This window comes from Anolis sagrei, chromosome 6 (assembly GCF_037176765.1).
Source record: "Anolis sagrei isolate rAnoSag1 chromosome 6, rAnoSag1.mat, whole genome shotgun sequence".
NCBI lineage: Eukaryota > Metazoa > Chordata > Lepidosauria > Squamata > Dactyloidae > Anolis > Anolis sagrei.
This window is the reverse complement of record NC_090026.1, coordinates 111,325,202-111,332,793: the sequence shown is the minus strand read 5'-3', so window position 1 is coordinate 111,332,793 and position 7,592 is coordinate 111,325,202. Positions and strand designations below refer to the sequence as shown.

General features: G+C 45.8%; 1 protein-coding gene across 2 annotated transcripts in view; it reads left to right on the top strand.

Annotated features, from left to right (window-relative positions):
* Window positions 1–7,592, top strand: part of MAP3K8 (mitogen-activated protein kinase kinase kinase 8) — a 32,515-nt gene continuing 24,923 nt past the window's right edge. Inside the window, exon 1 of one of the 2 annotated variants that reach the window (XM_060782477.2) lies at window positions 1–278. The gene's annotated coding sequence lies outside the window, so the exon portion shown is untranslated. Of the gene's footprint in view, window positions 279–4,250; window positions 4,495–7,592 lie in introns of those variants that run through there. The other variant, XM_060782478.2, reaches the window with a different exon arrangement.

Sequence of the window (7,592 nt, the reverse complement as noted above, 5' to 3'; positions counted from 1 at the left end):
AATAATGATACCCGGAGGTTTAGGTGCCACACACTCTGTGAAGGAGGCAGTGTTCTTTCAGTTGAGCCTGCTCACCTCCACCTTTCGGACAGCTCAATTGCTATTCCTTTATATTCCTTGTCCTGTATTCTTCCCAACAGCCACGGCTCTGTACCTGATATATTTCCTTTGGACGTTTTTCCTTTCATACTTTGCCACCCCTTGAGGGTGTAACGGGTTGAAAGAGAGTGGGAAAAGCTCGGAGAGAGATGAATCACGTGGACCTCATCTTTGAGAAGGTAAGTCTGGGGCGACAAAGCTGCTCTGTGAAGAGCAATAAAATAAGTAAATGTTATTTGGGAGAGAGCTTGGTTTTGTTTCAATAACTGTAGTGAGGACTGAAAGACTGTACTTATCTTTTAGTTGATCTATTTAAAACAGTGGTTCCCAATATATATTTTTTGACTAGGGATCACTTGACCAAAGACCACTGTATAAACTTACTCAGGAGTAAGCCTGACTGAATGAAATGTGGCACATTTGTGGGTAGATATGCACTGGATGGAGCCCCTAGTGGCATAGCAGGTTAAAGTGCTAAGCTGCTGAATGAAAAGCCGGTAGTTTGAATCTGGGGAGCGGAGTGAGTTCCCAGTGTTAGCCCCAGCTTCTGTCAACCTGGCAGTTCAAAAACATGCAAATGTGAGATCAATAGGTACCACTTTGGCGGGAAGGTAATGGCTCTCCATGCAATCATGCCAGCCACATGACCTCTACGGACAACGCCGGCTCTTCAGCTTAGAAATGGAGATGAGCACTCCCCCCAACTAGACTTAATGTCAAGGGGAAACCTTTATTTTACCTTAATGCACTGAATTGCACTGTAAGGGATGGTGTTTATTGTAAGCACAAATAAATGCTTATGCAGAAGCACTGATCCACGGCTCTGGCGTGGGCTGATCCATGTGGTCACAAAGAGTTGGAAGTGACTGAACGAATAAACAACAAGCAGAAGTAGGTACTACTGCATTGAATGAGTAGGTATATTACTCTATGCATAGCAATGAAGAGAGCAGAGACAGTGGTTTAAGCATTGGATTATGACTCTGAAAGCCAGGATTAAAACCCCTTCTTGGCCATGGAAATTCACTTAGTGACCTTGGGTGAGTCACACTCTCTCAACCCAAGACAACCCTGTGATAGTTTCACCTTAGGGTAACCATAAGTCACAAATGAGTCTGAGTGTGATGGCTATGGCCAATCAGAGCTTTCCAAAGCGCAAGGAACATAGAGGGGGAAGATTATGTATGTTGGAAAAAAAGGCAACATAAAAATATATTAAGAGGTATGATAATCAAAATTGGGAGTTCCAAATAGGTAATATGATCTCTTCTGTTGGGGCAAGCATTTGAATTGATAAAATGTGAATAAATTGTTTCAGAAAGAAAGAAAATAAAAGGAGTTATGTCATCTTTGAGAGACCATTCCATCAGGCTATTTCCAGCCTCATGAGAACTATAGCTTCAAGTACTTGTAGCAAATATTATTTTTCTCTCTTCCTTCCCCATTCCCTTTTGTATCATGTCTTATAAAGAGCAGCACTGAGGGCAGTGACAGCCTTACTGCTGTTTTATAAAGTGATCTCTAAACCAAAAACACAATGAAACATAGGAGTATCCCAGAAATATTCATCAAAATTGCATTTCAAAAGTGTGCATAGTCAAACTGATAGAAGATGTAGCTTGTTTCCAGTTGATTATTTTGTGTCCCACAATTAGGTCATAACCTAGTTCAAATGGGAGGCACTAGTAATATTACCTGCTATTTATTGCTGTCAAATCAGTTTCAACTTATGACAACCCTCTGAATGAGAGGAGCCCCTGGTGGCACAGCGGGTTAAACCGCTGGGCTGCTGAACTTGCTGACCAAAAGGTTGGTGGTTCAAATCCAGGGAGCGGGGTGAGCTCCTGCTGTTAGGCCCAGCTTCTGCCAACCTAGCAATTCGAAAACATGCAAATTTGAGTAGATCAATAGGTACCACTCCAGTGAGAAGGTAATGGTGTTCCATGCAGTCATGCTAGCCACATAACCTTGGAGGCGTCTACAGACAACGCCGGCTCTTCAGCTTAGAAATGGAGATGAGCAACACCCCATAGAGATAGACACAACTAGACTTAACATCATGGGGAAAACTTTACTTTTTACTGGGTTGTTGTAGGTTTTTCGGGCTGTATGGCCATGTTCTAGAGGCATTCTCTCCTGACGTTTCACGTGCATCTATGGCAAGCATCCTCAAAGGTAGTGAGGTCTGTTGGAACTAGGAAAGTGGGTTTATATATCTGTGGAATGACCAGGGTGGGACAAAGAACTCTTGTCTGTTGGAACTAGGTGTGAATGTTTCAACAACCCAGTGATTCTGGCCATGAAAGCCTTTGACATTAGTTTTTACTTATGAATGAGAAGCCCCCAAGATACATTATCCTGCAAACTCCAGAGAACCATGCATTCTTTTGACTGAATCTATCCAGTGTAACACAGCCTTCCTCTTTTCCTACTGCCTCCCACTTAACCAAGTGTTATCATCTTTTCTAATGCATCATGTCTTGTGATATGGCCAAAGTACGATAGCCTCAGCTGGATCATTTTGATTTCTAAGGCTTGCTCAGGCTTGATTTGCTCCAGAACTCATTTTTGGAATCACTTTGGTTTTATTGTTATTATAATTATAATTATATTGAGAATATTATTAAATTGAGAATATACTTCAAGTCGCTTCTAGTGTGAGAGAATTGGCTGTCTGCAAGGACATTGGTCAGGGGACGCCCAGATATGTTACCATCCTGTGTCATGTCCCCACATGAGAATCTGGAGCTGACAGATAGGAGCTCACCCTGCTCCCTGGATTTGAACCGGCAATCTTCAGGTCAGCAGGTCAGGTGGTACAAGGGTTTAACCCATCACAGCTCCTGGTGATATTACTAGTTATGTCTTGTTCAGAAGAGAAAAACATTGATGGATAGAGCAAAAAAGCAGGAGGAAGAGAAGAGGAGGAGCATAAACTATCATTGGCCTTGTGGGATGCGCTTGTCTGGGATGATAAGAGATGGCTATTATGAGAAACTGTGGGTGGCTGGTAAGACGAGATAAGTGTCTGTTCTCTCTCTGTTATTTGGTTTCATTCAGCCTTGTGTTGAAGGGTTAGATCAGGCCTGAGCAAACTTGGGCCCTCCCTCCAGGTGTTTTGGTCTTCAACTCCCACCACCCCTAATAACCTCAGGCCCTTTCCTTAAGCGGCTGAGGGGGAAATGGAAGGCGCCTGAGGCTGTTAGGAATGGTGGGAGTTGACGTCCAAAACATCTGGAGGGGCCAAGTTTGCCCGTGCCAGTCCTGGAACCATTGGAAGTGACCACCAAGGGCTTAAGCGGCTGAGGGAGAAATGGAAAAGGCACGAGGCTATTAGGAATGAGTCCGAAACACCTGGAGGGGCCAAGTTTGCCAATGCCAGTCCTGGACCCATTAGAAAAGACCTCTGAGGGCTTAAGTGGTGGAGGGGAAAATGGAAGGGGCCTGAGGCTGTTAGGAATGGTGGGAGTTGAGTCCAAAACACCTGGAGGGAGGGGACAAGTTTGCCCATGCCAGTCCTGGAAACATTGGAAGAGACCACTCAGGACTTAAGCAGCTGAGGGGGAAACAGAAGGGGCCTGGGGCTACTAGGAATGGTGGGAGTTGGAGTCCAAAACATCTGGAGGGCTGCCAACATAGTTCCTTGCCTCACAGAAGCATGCCATCCCACCACCATGGAGAGATAGTGCTTCTTTGGAAGCACCTACACCAGGCCTGGGCCAACTTGGGCCCTCCAGGTGTTTTGGACTCCAACTTCCACCATTGCTTAAGTGGCTGAGGGGGACAAGGAAGGGCCCTGAGGCTGTTAAGAATGGTGGGAGTTGGAGTCCAAAACATCTGAGGGCCGCCAAGATAGTTCCTTGCCTCTCAGAAGCATGCCATCCTACCACCATAGATAGTGCCAGTGATGGAACTTCTTTGGAAGCATCTACACCAGGCCTGGGCCAACTTGGGCCCCTTCCTTTCCCCCTCAGCCGCTTAAGCCTTGCTTTTTTTGGTAATAGTCCAGCCCCAGTGATGGGAAGAAGGGGAGTTCCCGTCTCATGCTCGGGTTGGAGTCAGAGGGAAGCAAAGCGAAATCGAAAGCAGGCCAGGGCAGTCGCTGTCTGGCTGAGTCTCCCAGGAGGCCGGGCTCTTGCTCCTCTCCTCCTCTTCTCCTCCCGCCTGGGCTTCCCCAGTTTCAGCAGGAGTCAGGCGCCCAGGCAGCCAGTCTCCCGGCGGCAGAGCAAGCGAGGAAGGGCTGCTGCTCCTCACCTGCCGCTCACCTGGCGGGCTTTGCCGCTCCCTTGCCTCCCCCTGGACTTCTTCCTCCCGGACAGGGAGCCCTGACTTCTTCGGGAGGCTCCGTTCCGGGAAGCCGGGGAGACAAGCCCCCGGCCCCGAAGAGAAGGAAGAGTAAGTCAGAGAAACAAGGGACTCCCTGTCTCGGCTCTCATTGCTCGATAGTGTCTTCAGGTCCAGTTTTCACAGGAGGGTCTCGCCTTCTGTGGCTGATAGTGTGTGTCTTGTCTGGAGTCGCCCTTCAATGGCAAAGATTCGCAGCTTGAGGGTGATCCTGTACATTCATCGCACTAGAGAGAGAAAAATCCATTTAAAATCCAGTTTCTGCCTCCTGCAGAATTCTGAGGTTTGTAGTTTAGTGAGGCTGTTAAAGGCTCCTCCCTAAACTAGGTAAAGGTAAAGGTTTTCCCCTGACAGTAAGTCTAGTCGTGTATGATTCTGGGGGTTGGTGCTAATCTTTTCTAAGCCGAAGAGCTGGCATTGTCCATAGACACCTCCAAGGTCATATGGCCAGCATGACTGCATGGAGCACCGTTATCTTCCTGCTGGAGCGGTACCTATTGATCTAAACACATTTGCATGTTTTTGAACTGCTAGGTTGGCAGAAGCTGGGGCTAACAGCAGGAGCTCACCCCTCCCCCAGAAGCTGGGGCTAACAGCAGGAGTTCACACTGCTTCCCAGATTTGAACCTTTCAACCTTTCAGTCAACAAATTTAGCAGCTCAATGGCTTCACCCACTGAGCCGGCAGGGTCTCCCCTCCCTAAACTTCAAACCCCAAAATTCTGCAGGAGGCAGAAACCAGATTTTAAGTGGATTTTTTTCTCTCTTGTGTGATGAAGCCTCTGCTGAGCCTGGAACCTAGGATTTCGGCAGTGGCCAGGGGACCTTTTGGTCAATTAAAACTGCTCCTGTACCTTGGGAAGTCTGACTTGGCCATGCTGGTCCACACTCTAGTTACATCCCGTATAGATTACTGCAATGTGCTCTATGTGGGGTTGCCTTTGAACACTGTTCAGAAGCTCCAACTGGTCCAGTGAGTGGCAGCCAGGTTACTCACCAGAGCGGCACTCAGGGAGCATACAACTCCCCTTTTGCACCAAGTCCACTGGCTGCCAGTCTGCTACTGAGCACAATTCATTAGCCTATAAAGCCCTAAACGGTTCTGATCCAGGTTACCTGTGCAAAAATATCTTTGCCTCCAACACACTTGGAGACTAAGATCATCTGAATTGGGCCAAACTTCCCACACAGAACCCCCATGAGCAATAGAAAATACCATTGCATTATGGGACTTGTAGTTTTACAGGGTCTTTGGCTTTTTCTGCCAAAGAGCGTTGATGCAAGGAGTTAGTATCACCACAGGTCTACACTCTGATGTAATTCAGTGGTAGTATAGATTGGGCCTGGGTGACAGTGGGCAATCATACTTTCTCAGGGCCCTTCCACACAACCATATAACTCAGAATATCAATGCAGAAAATCCCACAATATCTGCTTTGAACTAGGTTATCTGAGTCCACACTGCTGTTTATTCCAGTTCAAAGCAGATAATGTGGGATTTTATTCAGCTGTGTGTAAGGTGCCTCAGCATCAGAGGAAAGCAAAACTTTTCTGAACAAATATACTGCATACATACAAATTGAAAATGCAATTAAACTATCCATAAAATCTTGGGCGTCTTCAGGTGGAGGTTTTTAAGCAGAGGCTGGATGGCCATCTGTCGGGAGTGCTTTGATTATGCATGGCAGAATGGGGCTGTACTGGAGGGCTCTTGTGGCCTCCTCCAACTCTGATTCTATGTCTTTCTGACTCATTGCAATCCTGAAGTGAATCAGTCATGGGGGTTTTCAATAAGAGTTGTTCATGGGGGATTTCTTTTTCACCTTCCTCTCAAAGGCTGAGAGAGTGTGACTGGCCTAAGGACACCCACTGGGTTTCCAGTTTCCATATTTGAATGAGGCTTTGAATCCTTGTCTTCCATTGTCATAGTCCAGGGCTCAGACTGCTACACCCGCAGTTCAACAACAATAACAATATGTGCCAGGCTGTTGTTATGGTAATTGCGTGCTTTGTTTCCTTGAAGGCATTTCATGTCAATAGGTATGCCAACAGTGGAGCAGTTTTAGGATGGATCTACACTGTAGTATTAATGAAGTTTGACACCATATTAGCTGCCATGGTTCAATGCCATTTCATTATGGGACTTGTAGTTTTACAGGGTCTTTAGCTTTTTCTGCCAAAGAGCATTGGTGCAAGGAGTTGGTATCACTTTTCCTGGATCTTGCTGATTTAGATAATAATTTTCATGCTTTGTGTAATTGTTAAGTTACTCCATTGCATTGTGGGACTTATAGTTTTACAGGGTCTTTAGATTTTTCTGCCAAGGAGCATTGGTGCAAGGAGTTGGTATCACTATTCCTGGATCTTGCTGATTTAGATAATACTTTTCATGCTTTGTGTAATTGTTGAGTTACTCAGGAGTTTTGGACTTTAACTCCCACAATTCCTAGCAGCCTCAGGAAGGGGCCTGAGGCTGCTAGGAATTGTAGGAGTTGAAGTCCAAAACACTTGGAGGGCCCAAGTTTGCCCGTGCCTGCTATAGAATTAATGCAGTTCAGAAGTACTTTTCCTGATATGGCTCAATGTTATAGAAACATGGGAATTGTCATTTGGTGAGGCAGCAGCATTCTGGCAGAGAGGGCTAAAACACCTTGTAAAACTACAACTCCCATGATTCCTGTATTAATTCAGTTGGCTGGATAATACAACTTTTAAAACTACATTGGCTACAAAGCAGGCCAACATGATAAATACTTCATTTTCCATGTTGCCAGGAGAAGCTGAAAGGCAACTGATTCAGACTTCCTAAGGATATGGAAAATGAGTCTGAACCAAGAATGACCCATCCTCGTCTTATTCATTAGGAAGTTTAGAAAGTCACAGTGTCTCGGTATGAAAAGTAGACGATCCCTTGTGGAATAAGGGCATATTAATGATGATTTCCCTGGTGGAAGGAGTTGTAAAGGAGTCTCAAAATAGTTTGTGTGAAATGCTTGGGATAATGGGTTTGTTGTGAATTTTTCCGGCTATATGGCCATGTTCCAGAAGCATTCTCTCCTGATGTTTCACCCACATCTATGGCAGGAATCCTCAGAGATTGTGAAGTCTGTTGGAAACTAGGAAAATGGGGTTTATATATCACCTCCCAAC